The following is a 17,070-nucleotide window of genomic DNA, read 5'->3' as shown; positions in this document are numbered from 1 at the left end:
GCGATTCTAACCTTACAATGTTGATATTGCTCAAAACAAATGGAATTCACTCCCAAATGGTGGTTTATGCTTAAATAACCCTTTTGTAAGCATAATAACATGTTTCCATTGAAAGTAACAGAAATATTCACGTTTCTAGTTTTTATGTGTGCAAAATGCTTTTCAGAGCGAGAGAAGCACTTTTTGACCAACAATGTGATTCTGACCTTTCAATGTTGATATTGCTCAAAACTAATGGAATTCACTCCCAAATGGTGGTTTATGCTTAAATAACCCTTTTGTAAGCATCATGACACGTTTCCATTGAAAGTAACAGAAATATTCACGTTTCTAGTTTTTATGCGTGCAAAATGCTTTTCAGAGCGAGAGAAGCACTTTTTGACCAACATTGCGATTCTAACCTTACAATGTTGATATTGCTCAAAACTAATGGAATTCACTCCCAAATGGTGGTTTATGCTTAAATAACCCTTTTGTAAGCATAATAACACGTTTCCATTGAAAGTAGCAGAAATATTCACGGTTCTAGTTTTTATGTGTGCAAAATGCTTTTCAGAGCGAGAGAAGCACTTTTTGACCAACAATGTGATTCTGACCTTTCAATGTTGATATTGCTCAAAACAAATGGAATTCACTCCCAAATGGTGGTTTATGCTTAAATAACCCTTTTGTAAGCATAATAACACGTTTGAAGTGAAAGAAACAGAAATATTCACGTGTCAAGTTTTTATGCGTGCAAAATGCTTTTCAGAGCGAGAGAAGCACTTTTTGACCAACAATGTGATTCTGACCTTTCAATGTTGATATTGCTCAAAACTAATGGAATTCACTCCCAAATGGTGGTTTATGCTTAAATAACCCTTTTGTAAGCTTAATAACACGTTTGAATTGAAAGAAACAATAATATTCACTTGTCAAGTTTTTATGCGTGCAAAATGCTTTTCAGAGCGAGAGAAGCACTTTTTGACCAACAATGCGATTCTAACCTTACAATGTTGATATTGCTCAAAACAAATGGAATTCACTCCCAAATGGTGGTTTATGCTTAAATAACCCTTTTGTAAGCATAATAACATGTTTCCATTGAAAGTAACAGAAATATTCACGTTTCTAGTTTTTATGTGTGCAAAATGCTTTTCAGAGCGAGAGAAGCACTTTTTGACCAACAATGTGATTCTGACCTTTCAATGTTGATATTGCTCAAAACTAATGGAATTCACTCCCAAATGGTGGTTTATGCTTGAATAACCCTTTTGTAAGCATAATAACACGTTTCCATTGAAAGTAACAGAAATATTCACGTTTCTAGTTTTTATGTGTGCAAAATGCTTTTCAGAGCGAGAGAAGCACTTTTTGACCAACAATGTGATTCTGACCTTTCAATGTTGATATTGCAAAACAAATGGAATTCACTCCCAAATGGTGGTTTATGCTTAAAAAACCCTTTTGTAAGCATAATAACACGTTTCCATTGAAAGTAACAGAAATATTCACGTTTCTAGTTTTTATGTGTGCAAAATGCTTTTCAGAGCGAGAGAAGCACTTTTTGACTAACAATGTGATTCTGACCTTTCCAATGTTGATATTGCTCAAAACTAATGGAATTCACTCCCAAATGGTGGTTTATGCTTAATAACCCTTTTGTAAGCATGAATAACACGTTTGAATTGAAAGAAACAGAAATAATTCACTTTCAAGTTTTTTATGCGTGCAAAATGCTTTTCAGAGCGAGAGAAGCACTTTTTGACCAACAATGTGATTCTGACCTTTCAATGTTGATATTGCTCAAAACTATTGGAATTCACTCCCAAATGGTGGTTTATGCTTAAATATCCCTTTTGTAAGCATAATAACACGTTTCCATTGAAAGTAACAGAAATATTCACGTTTCTAGTTTTTATGTGTGCAAAATGCTTTTCAGAGCGAGAGAAGCACTTTTTGACCAACAATGTGATTCTGACCTTCAATGTTGATATTGCTCAAAAGTAATGGAATTCACTCCCAAATGGTGGTTTATGCTTAAATAACCCTTTTGTAAGCATAATAACACGTTTCCATTGAAAGTAACAGAAATATTCACGTTTCTAGTTTTTATGCGTGCAAAATACTTTTCAGAGCGAGAGAAAGCACTTTTTGACCAACATTGCGATTCTAACCTTACAATGTTTATATTGCTTAAAACTAATGGAATTCACTCCCAAATGGTGGTTTATGCTTAAATAACCCTTTTGTAAGCATAATAACACATTTCCATTGAAAGTAACAGAAATATTCACGGTTCTAGTTTTTATGTGTGCAAAATGCTGTTCAGAGCGAGAGAAGCACTTTTTGACCAACAATGTGATTCTGACCTTTTCAATGTTGATATTGCTCAAAACAAATGGAATTCACTCCCAAATGGTGGTTTATGCTTAAATAACCCTTTTGTAAGCATAATAACACGTTTGAAGTGAAAGAAACAGAAATATTCACGTGTCAAGTTTTTATGCGTGCAAAATGCTTTTCAGAGCGAGAGAAGCACTTTTTGACCAACAATGTGATTCTGACCTTTCAATGTTGATATTGCTCAAAACTAATGGAATTCACTCCCAAATGGTGGTTTATGCTTAAATAACCCTTTTGTAAGCATAATAACACGTTTGAATTGAAAGAAACAGTAATATTCACTTGTCAAAGTTTTTATGCGTGCAAAATGCTTTTCAGAGCGAGAGAAGCACTTTTTGACCAACAATGCGATTCTAACCTTACAATGTTGATATTGCTCAAAACAAATGGAATTCACTCCCAAATGGTGGTTTATGCTTAAATAACCCTTTTGTAAGCATAATAACACGTTTCCATTGAAAGTAACAGAAATATTCACGTTTCTAGTTTTTATGTGTGCAAAATGCTTTTCAGAGCGAGAGAAGCACTTTTTGACCAACAATGTGATTCTGACCTTTCAATGTTGATATTGCTCAAAACTAATGGAATTCACTCCCAAATGGTGGTTTATGCTTAAATAACCCTTTTGTAAGCATAATAACACGTTTCCATTGAAAGTAACAGAAATATTCACGTTTCTAGTTTTTAATGTGTGCAAAATGCTTTTCAGAGCGAGAGAAGCACTTTTTGACCAACAATGTGATTCTGACCTTTCAATGTTGATATTGCTCAAACTAATGGAATTCACTCCCAAATGGTGGTTTATGCTTAAATAACCCTTTTGTAAGCATAATAACACGTTTCCATTGAAAGTAACAGAAATATTCACGTTTCTAGTTTTTATGTGTGCAAAATGCTTTTCAGAGCGAGAGAAGCACTTTTTGACCAACAATGTGATTCTGACCTTTCAATGTTGATATTGCTCAAAACAAATGGAATTCACTCCCAAATGGTGGTTTATGCTTAAATAACCCTTTTGTAAGCATAATAACACGTTTCCATTGAAAGTAACAGAAATATTCACGTTTCTAGTTTTTATGTGTGCAAAATGCTTTTCAGAGCGAGAGAAGCACTTTTTGACCAACAATGTGATTCTGACCTTTCAATGTTGATATTGCTCAAAACTAATGGAATTCACTCCCAAATGGTGGTTTATGCTTAAATAACACTTTTGTAAGCATAATAACACGTTTCCATTGAAAGTAACAGAAATATTCACGTTTCTAGTTTTTATGTGTGCAAAATGCTTTTCAGAGCGAGAGAAGCACTTTTTGACCAACAATGTGATTCTGACCTTTCAATGTTGATATTGCTCAAAACAAATGGAATTCACTCCCAAATGGTGGTTTATGCTTAAATAACCCTTTTGTAAGCATAATAACACGTTTCCATTGAAAGTAACAGAAATATTCACGTTTCTAGTTTTTATGTGTGCAAAATGCTTTTCAGAGCGAGAGAAGCACTTTTGACCAACAATGTGATTCTGACCTTTCAATGTTGATATTGCTCAAAACTAATGGAATTCACTCCCAAATGGTGGTTTATGCTTAAATAACCCTTTTGTAAGCATAATAACACGTTTCCATTGAAAGTAACAGAAATATTCACGTTTCTAGTTTTTATGTGTGCAAAATGCTTTTCAGAGCGAGAGAAGCACTTTTTGACCAACAATGTGATTCTGACCTTTCAATGTTGATATTGCTCAAAACTAATGGAATTCACTCCCAAATGGTGGTTTATGCTTAAATAACCCTTTTGTAAGCATAATAACACGTTTCCATTGAAAGTAACAGAAATATTCACGTTTCTAGTTTTTATGTGTGCAAAATGCTTTTCAGAGCGAGAGAAGCACTTTTTGACCAACAATGTGATTCTGACCTTTCAATGTTGATATTGCTCAAAACAAATGGAATTCACTCCCAAATGGTGGTTTATGCTTAAATAACCCTTTTGTAAGCATAATAACACGTTTCCATTGAAAGTAACAGAAATATTCACGTTTCTAGTTTTTATGTGTGCAAAAATGCTTTTCAGAGCGAGAGAAGCACTTTTTGACCAACAATGTGATTCTGACCTTTCAATGTTGATATTGCTCAAAACTAATGGAATTCACTCCCAAATGGTGGTTTATGCTTAAATAACCCTTTTGTAAGCATAATAACACGTTTCCATTGAAAGTAACAGAAATATTCACGTTTCTAGTTTTTATGTGTGCAAAATGCTTTTCAGAGCGAGAGAAGCACTTTTTGACCAACAATGTGATTCTGACCTTTCAATGTTGATATTGCTCAAAACAAATGGAATTCACTCCCAAATGGTGGTTTATGCTTAAATAACCCTTTTGTAAGCATAATAACACGTTTCCATTGAAAGTAACAGAAATATTCACGTTTCTAGTTTTTATGTGTGCAAAATGCTTTTCAGAGCGAGAGAAGCACTTTTTGACCAACAATGTGATTCTGACCTTTCAATGTTGATATTGCTCAAAACTAATGGAATTCACTCCCAAATGGTGGTTTATGCTTAAATAACCCTTTTGTAAGCATAATAACACGTTTCCATTGAAAGTAACAGAAATATTCACGTTTCTAGTTTTTATGTGTGCAAAATGCTTTTCAGAGCGAGAGAAGCACTTTTTGACCAACAATGTGATTCTGACCTTTCAATGTTGATATTGCTCAAAACTAATGGAATTCACTCCCAAATGGTGGTTTATGCTTAAATAACCCTTTTGTAAGCATAATAACACGTTTCCATTGAAAGTAACAGAAATATTCACGTTTCTAGTTTTTATGTGTGCAAAATGCTTTTCAGAGCGAGAGAAGCACTTTTTGACCAACAATGTGATTCTGACCTTTCAATGTTGATATTGCTCAAAACTAATGGAATTCACTCCCAAATGGTGGTTTATGCTTAAATAACCCTTTTGTAAGCATAATAACACGTTTCAATTGAAAGTAACAGAAATATTCACGGTTCTAGTTTTTATGTGTGCAAAATGCTTTTCAGAGCGAGAGAAGCACTTTTTGACCAACAATGTGATTCTGACCTTTCAATGTTGATATTGCTCAAAACTAATGGAATTCACTCCCAAATGGTGGTTTATGCTTAAATAACCCTTTTGTAAGCATAATAACACGTTTGAAGTGAAAGAAACATAAATATTCACGTGTCAAGTTTTTATGCGTGCAAAATGCTTTTCAGAGCGAGAGAAGCACTTTTTGACCAACAATGTGATTCTGACCTTTCAATGTTGATATTGCTCAAAACTAATGGAATTCACTCCCAAATGGTGGTTTATGCTTAAATAACCCTTTTGTAAGCATAATAACACGTTTGAATGAAAGAAACAGTAATATTCACTTGTCAAGTTTTTATGCGTGCAAAATGCTTTTCAGAGCGAGAGAAGCACTTTTTGACCAACATTGCGATTCTAACCTTACAATGTTGATATTGCTCAAAACTAATGGAATTCACTCCCAAATGGTGGTTTATGCTTAAATAACCCTTTTGTAAGCATAATAACAAGTTTCCATTGAAAGTAACAGAAATATTCACGTTCTAGTTTTTATGTGTGCAAAATGCTTTTCAGAGCGAGAGAAGCACTTTTTGACCAACAATGTGATTCTGACCTTTCAATGTTGATATTGCTCAAAACTAATGGAATTCACTCCCAAATGGTGGTTTATGCTTAAATAACCCTTTTGTAAGCATAATAACACGTTTCCATTGAAAGTAACAGAAATATTCACGGTTCTAGTTTTTATGTGTGCAAAATGCTTTTCAGAGCGAGAGAAGCACTTTTTGACCAACAATGTGATTCTGACCTTTCAATGTTGATATTGCTCAAAACTAATGGAATTCACTCCCAAATGGTGGTTTATGCTTAAATAACCCTTTTGTAAGCATAATAACACGTTTGAAGTGAAAGAAACATAAATATTCACGTGTCAAGTTTTTATGCGTGCAAAATGCTTTTCAGAGCGAGAGAAGCACTTTTTGACCAACAATGTGATTCTGACCTTTCAATGTTGATATTGCTCAAAACTAATGGAATTCACTCCCAAATGGTGGTTTATGCTTAAATAACCCTTTTGTAAGCATAATAACACGTTTGAATTGAAAGAAACAGTAATATTCACTTGTCAAGTTTTTATGCGTGCAAAATGCTTTTCAGAGCGAGAGAAGCACTTTTTGACCAACAATGCGATTCTAACCTTACAATGTTGATATTGCTCAAAACAAATGGAATTCACTCCCAAATGGTGGTTTATGCTTAAATAACCTTTTGTAAGCATAATAACACGTTTCCATTGAAAGTAACAGAAATATTCACGTTTCTAGTTTTTATGTGTGCAAAATGCTTTTCAGAGCGAGAGAAGCACTTTTTGACCAACAATGTGATTCTGACCTTTCAATGTTGATATTGCTCAAAACTAATGGAATTCACTCCCAAATGGTGGTTTATGCTTAAATAACCCTTTTGTAAGCATAATAACACGTTTGAATTGAAAGAAACAGTAATATTCACTTGTCAAGTTTTTATGCGTGCAAAATGCTTTTCAGAGCGAGAGAAGCACTTTTTGACCAACATTGCGATTCTAACCTTACAATGTTGATATTGCTCAAAACTAATGGAATTCACTCCCAAATGGTGGTTTATGCTTAAATAACCCTTTTGTAAGCATAATAACAAGTTTCCATTGAAAGTAACAGAAATGTTCACGTTTCTAGTTTTTATGTGTGCAAAATGCTTTTCAGAGCGAGAGAAGCACTTTTTGACCAACAATGTGATTCTGACCTTTCAATGTTGATATTGCTCAAAAACTAATGGAATTCACTCCCAAATGGTGGTTTATGCTTAAATAACCCTTTTGTAAGCATAATAACACGTTTCCATTGAAAGTAACAGAAATATTCACGGTTCTAGTTTTTATGTGTGCAAAATGCTTTTCAGAGCGAGAGAAGCACTTTTTGACCAACAATGTGATTCTGACCTTTCAATGTTGATATTGCTCAAAACTAATGGAATTCACTCCCAAATGGTGGTTTATGCTTAAATAACCCTTTTGTAAGCATAATAACACGTTTGAAGTGAAAGAAACATAAATATTCACGTGTCAAGTTTTTATGCGTGCAAAATGCTTTTCAGAGCGAGAGAAGCACTTTTTGACCAACAATGTGATTCTGACCTTTCAATGTTGATATTGCTCAAAACTAATGGAATTCACTCCCCAAATGGTGTTTATGCTTAAATAACCCTTTTGTAAGCATAATAACACGTTTGAATTGAAAGAAAGAAACAGTAATATTCACTTGTCAAGTTTTTATGCGTGCAAAATGCTTTTCAGAGCGAGAGAAGCACTTTTTGACCAACAATGCGATTCTAACCTTACAATGTTGATATTGCTCAAAACAAATGGAATTCACTCCCAAATGGTGGTATATGCTTAAATAACCCTTTTGTAAGCATAATAACACGTTTCCATTGAAAGTAACAGAAATATTCACGTTTCTAGTTTTTATGTGTGCAAAATGCTTTTCAGAGCGAGAGAAGCACTTTTTGACCAACAATGTGATTCTGACCTTTCAATGTTGATATTGCTCAAAACTAATGGAATTCACTCCCAAATGGTGGTTTATGCTTAAATAACCCTTTTGTAAGCATAATAACACGTTTCCATTGAAAGTAACAGAAATATTCACGTTTCTAGTTTTTATGTGTGCAAAATGCTTTTCAGAGCGAGAGAAGCACTTTTTGACCAACAAAGTGATTCTGACCTTTCAATGTTGATATTGCTCAAAACTAATGGAATTCACTCCCAAATGGTGGTTCATGCTTAAATAACCCTTTTGTAAGCATAATAACACGTTTCCATTGAAAGTAACAGAAATATTCACGTTTCTAGTTTTTATGTGTGCAAAATGCTTTTCAGAGCGAGAAAAGCACTTTTTAACCAACAATGTCATTCTGACCTTTCAATGTTGATATTGCTCAAAACTAATGGAATTCACTCCCAAATGGTGGTTTATGCTTAAATAACCCTTTTGTAAGCATAATAACACGTTTCCATTGAAAGTAACAGAAATATTCACGTTTCTAGTTTTTATGTGTGCAAAATGCTTTTCAGAGCGAGAGAAGCACTTTTTGACCAACAATGTGATTCTGACCTTTCAATGTTGATATTGCTCAAAACTAATGGAATTCACTCCCAAATGGTGGTTTATGCTTAAATAACCCTTTTGTAAGCATAATAACACGTTTCCATTGAAAGTAACAGAAATATTTACGTTTCTAGTTTTTATGTGTGCAAAATGCTTTTCAGAGCGAGAGAAGCACTTTTTGACCAACAATGTGATTCTGACCTTTCAATGTTGATATTGCTCAAAAGTAATGGAATTCTCTCCCAAATGGTGGTTTATGCTTAAATAACCCTTTTGTAAGCATAATAACACTTTTTAAGTGAAAGAAACAGAAATATTCACTTGTCAAGTTTTTATGCGTGCAAAATGCTTTTCAGACCGAGAGAAGCACTTTTTGACCAACAATGTGATTCTGACCTTTCAATGTTGATATTGCTCAAAACTAATGGAATTCACTCCCAAATGGTGGTTTATGCTTAAATAACCCTTTTGTAAGCATAATAACACGTTTCCATTGAAAGTAACAGAAATATTCACGTTTCTAGTTTTTATGTGTGCAAAATGCTTTTCAGAGCGAGAGAAGCACTTTTTGACCAACAATGTGATTCTGACCTTTCAATGTTGATATTGCTCAAAACAAATGGAATTCACTCCCAAATGGTGGTTTATGCTTAAAAAAACCCTTTTGTAAGCATAATAACACGTTTCCATTGAAAGTAACAGAAATATTCACGGTTCTAGTTTTTATGTGTGCAAAATGCTTTTCAGAGCGAGAGAAGCACTTTTTGACCAACAATGTGATTCTGACCTTTCAATGTTGATATTGCTCAAAACTAATGGAATTCACTCCCAAATGGTGGTTTATGCTTAAATAACCCTTTTGTAAGCATAATAACACGTTTCCATTGAAAGTAACAGAAATATTCACGTTTCTAGTTTTTATGTGTGCAAAATGCTTTTCAGAGCGAGAGAAGCACTTTTTGACCAACAATGTGATTCTGACCTTTCAATGTTGATATTGCTCAAAACTAATGGAATTCACTCCCAAATGGTGGTTAATGCTTAAATAACCCTTTTGTAAGCATAATAACACGTTTCCATTGAAAGTAACAGAAATATTCACGTTTCTAGTTTTTATGTGTGCAAAATGCTTTTCAGAGCGAGAGAAGCACTTTTTGACCAACAATGTGATTCTGACCTTTCAATGTTGATATTGCTCAAAAGTAATGGAATTCTCTCCCAAATGGTGGTTTATGCTTAAATAACCCTTTTGTAAGCATAATAACACGTTTGAAGTGAAAGAAACAGAAATATTCACTTGTCAAGTTTTTATGCGTGCAAAATGCTTTTCAGAGCGAGAGAAGCACTTTTTGACCAACAATGTGATTCTGACCTTTCAATGTTGATATTGCTCAAAACTAATGGAATTCACTCCCAAATGGTGGTTTATGCTTAAATAACCCTTTTGTAAGCATAATAACACGTTTCCATTGAAAGTAACAGAAATATTCACGTTTCTAGTTTTTATGTGTGCAAAATGCTTTTCAGAGCGAGAGAAGCACTTTTTGACCAACAATGTGATTCTGACCTTTCAATGTTGATATTGCTCAAAACTAATGGAATTCACTCCCAAATGGTGGTTTATGCTTAAATAACCCTTTTGTAAGCATAATAACACGTTTCCATTGAAAGTAACAGAAATATTCACGGTTCTAGTTTTTATGTGTGCAAAATGCTTTTCAGAGCGAGAGAAGCACTTTTTGACCAACAATGTGATTCTGACCTTTCAATGTTGATATTGCTCAAAACTAATGGAATTCACTCCCAAATGGTGGTTTATGCTTAAATAACCCTTTTGTAAGCATAATAACACGTTTGAAGTGAAAGAAACATAAATATTCACGTGTCAAGTTTTTATGCGTGCAAAATGCTTTTCAGAGCGAGAGAAGCACTTTTTGACCAACAATGTGATTCTGACCTTTCAATGTTGATATTGCTCAAAACTAATGGAATTCACTCCCAAATGGTGGTTTATGCTTAAATAACCCTTTTGTAAGCATAATAACACGTTTGAATTGAAAGAAACAGTAATATTCACTTGTCAAGTTTTTATGCGTGCAAAATGCTTTTCAGAGCGAGAGAAGCACTTTTTGACCAACATTGCGATTCTAACCTTACAATGTTGATATTGCTCAAAACTAATGGAATTCACTCCCAAATGGTGGTTTATGCTTAAATAACCCTTTTGTAAGCATAATAACAAGTTTCCATTGAAAGTAACAGAAATATTCACGTTTCTAGTTTTTATGTGTGCAAAATGCTTTTCAGAGCGAGAGAAGCACTTTTTGACCAACAATGTGATTCTGACCTTTCAATGTTGATATTGCTCAAAACTAATGGAATTCACTCCCAAATGGTGGTTTATGCTTAAATAACCCTTTTGTAAGCATAATAACACGTTTCCATTGAAAGTAACAGAAATATTCACGGTTCTAGTTTTTATGTGTGCAAAATGCTTTTCAGAGCGAGAGAAGCACTTTTTGACCAACAATGTGATTCTGACCTTTCAATGTTGATATTGCTCAAAACTAATGGAATTCACTCCCAAATGGTGGTTTATGCTTAAATAACCCTTTTGTAAGCATAATAACACGTTTGAAGTGAAAGAAACATAAATATTCACGTTTCTAGTTTTTATGTGTGCAAAATGCTTTTCAGAGCGAGAGAAGCACTTTTTGACCAACAATGTGATTCTGACCTTTCAATGTTGATATTGCTCAAAAGTAATGGAATTCTCTCCCAAATGGTGGTTTATGCTTAAATAACCCTTTTGTAAGCATAATAACACTTTTTAAGTGAAAGAAACAGAAATATTCACTTGTCAAGTTTTTATGCGTGCAAAATGCTTTTCAGACCGAGAGAAGCACTTTTTGACCAACAATGTGATTCTGACCTTTCAATGTTGATATTGCTCAAAACTAATGGAATTCACTCCCAAATGGTGGTTTATGCTTAAATAACCCTTTTGTAAGCATAATAACACGTTTCCATTGAAAGTAACAGAAATATTCACGTTTCTAGTTTTTATGTGTGCAAAATGCTTTTCAGAGCGAGAGAAGCACTTTTTGACCAACAATGTGATTCTGACCTTTCAATGTTGATATTGCTCAAAACAAATGGAATTCACTCCCAAATGGTGGTTTATGCTTAAAAAACCCTTTTGTAAGCATAATAACACGTTTCCATTGAAAGTAACAGAAATATTCACGGTTCTAGTTTTTATGTGTGCAAAATGCTTTTCAGAGCGAGAGAAGCACTTTTTGACCAACAATGTGATTCTGACCTTTCAATGTTGATATTGCTCAAAACTAATGGAATTCACTCCCAAATGGTGGTTTATGCTTAAATAACCCTTTTGTAAGCATAATAACACGTTTGAAGTGAAAGAAACATAAATATTCACGTGTCAAGTTTTTATGCGTGCAAAATGCTTTTCAGAGCGAGAGAAGCACTTTTTGACCAACAATGTGATTCTGACCTTTCAATGTTGATATTGCTCAAAACTAATGGAATTCACTCCCAAATGGTGGTTTATGCTTAAATAACCCTTTTGTAAGCATAATAACACGTTTGAATTGAAAGAAACAGTAATATTCACTTGTCAAGTTTTTATGCGTGCAAAATGCTTTTCAGAGCGAGAGAAGCACTTTTTGACCAACAATGCGATTCTAACCTTACAATGTTGATATTGCTCAAAACAAATGGAATTCACTCCCAAATGGTGGTTTATGCTTAAATAACCCTTTTGTAAGCATAATAACAAGTTTCCATTGAAAGTAACAGAAATATTCACGTTTCTAGTTTTTATGTGTGCAAAATGCTTTTCAGAGCGAGAGAAGCACTTTTTGACCAACAATGTGATTCTGACCTTTCAATGTTGATATTGCTCAAAACTAATGGAATTCACTCCCAAATGGTGGTTTATGCTTAAATAACCCTTTTGTAAGCATAATAACACGTTTCCATTGAAAGTAACAGAAATATTCACGGTTCTAGTTTTTATGTGTGCAAAATGCTTTTCAGAGCGAGAGAAGCACTTTTTGACCAACAATGTGATTCTGACCTTTCAATGTTGATATTGCTCAAAACTAATGGAATTCACTCCCAAATGGTGGTTTATGCTTAAATAACCCTTTTGTAAGCATAATAACACGTTTGAAGTGAAAGAAACATAAATATTCACGTGTCAAGTTTTTATGCGTGCAAAATGCTTTTCAGAGCGAGAGAAGCACTTTTTGACCAACAATGTGATTCTGACCTTTCAATGTTGATATTGCTCAAAACTAATGGAATTCACTCCCAAATGGTGGTTTATGCTTAAATAACCCTTTTGTAAGCATAATAACATGTTTGAATTGAAAGAAACAGTAATATTCACTTGTCAAGTTTTTATGCGTGCAAAATGCTTTTCAGAGCGAGAGAAGCACTTTTTGACCAACAATGCGATTCTAACTTTACAATGTTGATATTGCTCAAAACAAATGGAATTCACTCCCAAATGGTGGTTTATGCTTAAATAACCCTTTTGTAAGTATAATAACAAGTTTCCATTGAAAGTAACAGAAATATTCACGTTTCTAGTTTTTATGTGCGCAAAATGCTTTTCAGAGCGAGAGAAGCACTTTTTGACCAACAATGTGATTCTGACCTTTCAATGTTGATATTGCTCAAAACTAATGGAATTCACTCCCAAATGGTGGTTTATGCTTAAATAACCCTTTTGTAAGCATAATAACACGTTTCCATTGAAAGTAACAGAAATATTCACGTTTCTAGTTTTTATGTGTGCAAAATGCTTTTCAGAGCGAGAGAAGCACTTTTTGACCAACAATGTGATTCTGACCTTTCAATGTTGATATTGCTCAAAACTAATGGAATTCACTCCCAAATGGTGGTTTATGCTTAAATAACCCTTTTGTAAGCATAATAACACGTTTCCATTGAAAGTAACAGAAATATTCACGGTTCTAGTTTTTATGTGTGCAAAATGCTTTTCAGAGCGAGAGAAGCACTTTTTGACCAACAATGTGATTCTGACCTTTCAATGTTGATATTGCTCAAAACTAATGGAATTCACTCCCAAATGGTGGTTTATGCTTAAATAACCCTTTTGTAAGCATAATAACACGTTTGAAGTGAAAGAAACATAAATATTCACGTTTCTAGTTTTTATGTGTGCAAAATGCTTTTCAGAGCGAGAGAAGCACTTTTTGACCAACAATGTGATTCTGACCTTTCAATGTTGATATTGCTCAAAAGTAATGGAATTCTCTCCCAAATGGTGGTTTATGCTTAAATAACCCTTTTGTAAGCATAATAACACTTTTTAAGTGAAAGAAACAGAAATATTCACTTGTCAAGTTTTTATGCGTGCAAAATGCTTTTCAGACCGAGAGAAGCACTTTTTGACCAACAATGTGATTCTGACCTTTCAATGTTGATATTGCTCAAAACTAATGGAATTCACTCCCAAATGGTGGTTTATGCTTAAATAACCCTTTTGTAAGCATAATAACACGTTTCCATTGAAAGTAACAGAAATATTCACGTTTCTAGTTTTTATGTGTGCAAAATGCTTTTCAGAGCGAGAGAAGCACTTTTTGACCAACAATGTGATTCTGACCTTTCAATGTTGATATTGCTCAAAACAAATGGAATTCACTCCCAAATGGTGGTTTATGCTTAAAAAACCCTTTTGTAAGCATAATAACACGTTTCCATTGAAAGTAACAGAAATATTCACGGTTCTAGTTTTTATGTGTGCAAAATGCTTTTCAGAGCGAGAGAAGCACTTTTTGACCAACAATGTGATTCTGACCTTTCAATGTTGATATTGCTCAAAACTAATGGAATTCACTCCCAAATGGTGGTTTATGCTTAAATAACCCTTTTGTAAGCATAATAACACGTTTGAAGTGAAAGAAACATAAATATTCACGTGTCAAGTTTTTATGCGTGCAAAATGCTTTTCAGAGCGAGAGAAGCACTTTTGACCAACAATGTGATTCTGACCTTTCAATGTTGATATTGCTCAAAACTAATGGAATTCACTCCCAAATGGTGGTTTATGCTTAAATAACCCTTTTGTAAGCATAATAACACGTTTGAATTGAAAGAAACAGTAATATTCACTTGTCAAGTTTTTATGCGTGCAAAATGCTTTTCAGAGCGAGAGAAGCACTTTTTGACCAACAATGCGATTCTAACCTTACAATGTTGATATTGCTCAAAACAAATGGAATTCACTCCAAATGGTGGTTTATGCTTAAATAACCCTTTTGTAAGCATAATAACAAGTTTCCATTGAAAGTAACAGAAATATTCACGTTTCTAGTTTTTATGTGTGCAAAATGCTTTTCAGAGCGAGAGAAGCACTTTTTGACCAACAATGTGATTCTGACCTTTCAATGTTGATATTGCTCAAAACTAATGGAATTCACTCCCAAATGGTGGTTTATGCTTAAATAACCCTTTTGTAAGCATAATAACACGTTTCCATTGAAAGTAACAGAAATATTCACGGTTCTAGTTTTTATGTGTGCAAAATGCTTTTCAGAGCGAGAGAAGCACTTTTTGACCAACAATGTGATTCTGACCTTTCAATGTTGATATTGCTCAAAACTAATGGAATTCACTCCCAAATGGTGGTTTATGCTTAAATAACCCTTTTGTAAGCATAATAACACGTTTGAAGTGAAAGAAACATAAATATTCACGTGTCAAGTTTTTATGCGTGCAAAATGCTTTTCAGAGCGAGAGAAGCACTTTTTGACCAACAATGTGATTCTGACCTTTCAATGTTGATATTGCTCAAAACTAATGGAATTCACTCCCAAATGGTGGTTTATGCTTAAATAACCCTTTTGTAAGCATAATAACATGTTTGAATTGAAAGAAACAGTAATATTCACTTGTCAAGTTTTTATGCGTGCAAAATGCTTTTCAGAGCGAGAGAAGCACTTTTTGACCAACAATGCGATTCTAACTTTACAATGTTGATATTGCTCAAAACAAATGGAATTCACTCCCAAATGGTGGTTTATGCTTAAATAACCCTTTTGTAAGTATAATAACAAGTTTCCATTGAAAGTAACAGAAATATTCACGTTTCTAGTTTTTATGTGCGCAAAATGCTTTTCAGAGCGAGAGAAGCACTTTTTGACCAACAATGTGATTCTGACCTTTCAATGTTGATATTGCTCAAAACTAATGGAATTCACTCCCAAATGGTGGTTTATGCTTAAATAACCCTTTTGTAAGCATAATAACACGTTTCCATTGAAAGTAACAGAAATATTCACGTTTCTAGTTTTTATGTGTGCAAAATGCTTTTCAGAGCGAGAGAAGCACTTTTTGACCAACAATGTGATTCTGACCTTTCAATGTTGATATTGCTCAAAACAAATGGAATTGACTCCCAAATGGTGGTTTATGCTTAAATAACCCTTTTGTAAGCATAATAACACGTTTCCATTGAAAGTAACAGAAATATTCACGTTTCTAGTTTTTATGTGTGCAAAATGCTTTTCAGAGCGAGAGAAGCACTTTTTGACCAACAATGTGATTCTGACCTTTCAATGTTGATATTGCTCAAAACTAATGGAATTCACTCCCAAATGGTGGTTTATGCTTAAATAACCCTTTTGTAAGCATAATAACACGTTTCCATTGAAAGTAACAGAAATATTCACGTTTCTAGTTTTTATGTGTGCAAAATGCTTTTCAGAGCGAGAGAAGCACTTTTTGACCAACAATGTGATTCTGACCTTTCAATGTTGATATTGCTCAAAACTAATGGAATTCACTCCCAAATGGTGGTTTATGCTTAAATAACCCTTTTGTAAGCATAATAACACGTTTCCATTGAAAGTAACAGAAATATTCACGTTTCTAGTTTTTATGTGTGCAAAATGCTTTTCAGAGCGAGAAAAGCACTTTTTAACCAACAATGTCATTCTGACCTTTCAATGTTGATATTGCTCAAAACTAATGGAATTCACTCCCAAATGGTGGTTTATGCTTAAATAACCCTTTTGTAAGCATAATAACACGTTTCCATTGAAAGTAACAGAAATATTCACGTTTCTAGTTTTTATGTGTGCAAAATGCTTTTCAGAGCGAGAGAAGCACTTTTTGACCAACAATGTGATTCTGACCTTTCAATGTTGATATTGCTCAAAACTAATGGAATTCACTCCCAAATGGTGGTTTATGCTTAAATAACCCTTTTGTAAGCATAATAACACGTTTCCATTGAAAGTAACAGAAATATTTACGTTTCTAGTTTTTATGTGTGCAAAATGCTTTTCAGAGCGAGAGAAGCACTTTTTGACCAACAATGTGATTCTGACCTTTCAATGTTGATATTGCTCAAAAGTAATGGAATTCTCTCCCAAATGGTGGTTTATGCTTAAATAACCCTTTTGTAAGCATAATAACACT

This window comes from Pollachius pollachius (genome assembly GCF_949987615.1).
Source record: "Pollachius pollachius genome assembly, chromosome: 16".
Lineage (NCBI taxonomy): Eukaryota > Metazoa > Chordata > Actinopteri > Gadiformes > Gadidae > Pollachius > Pollachius pollachius.
This window is presented reverse-complemented; position numbering follows the sequence as displayed.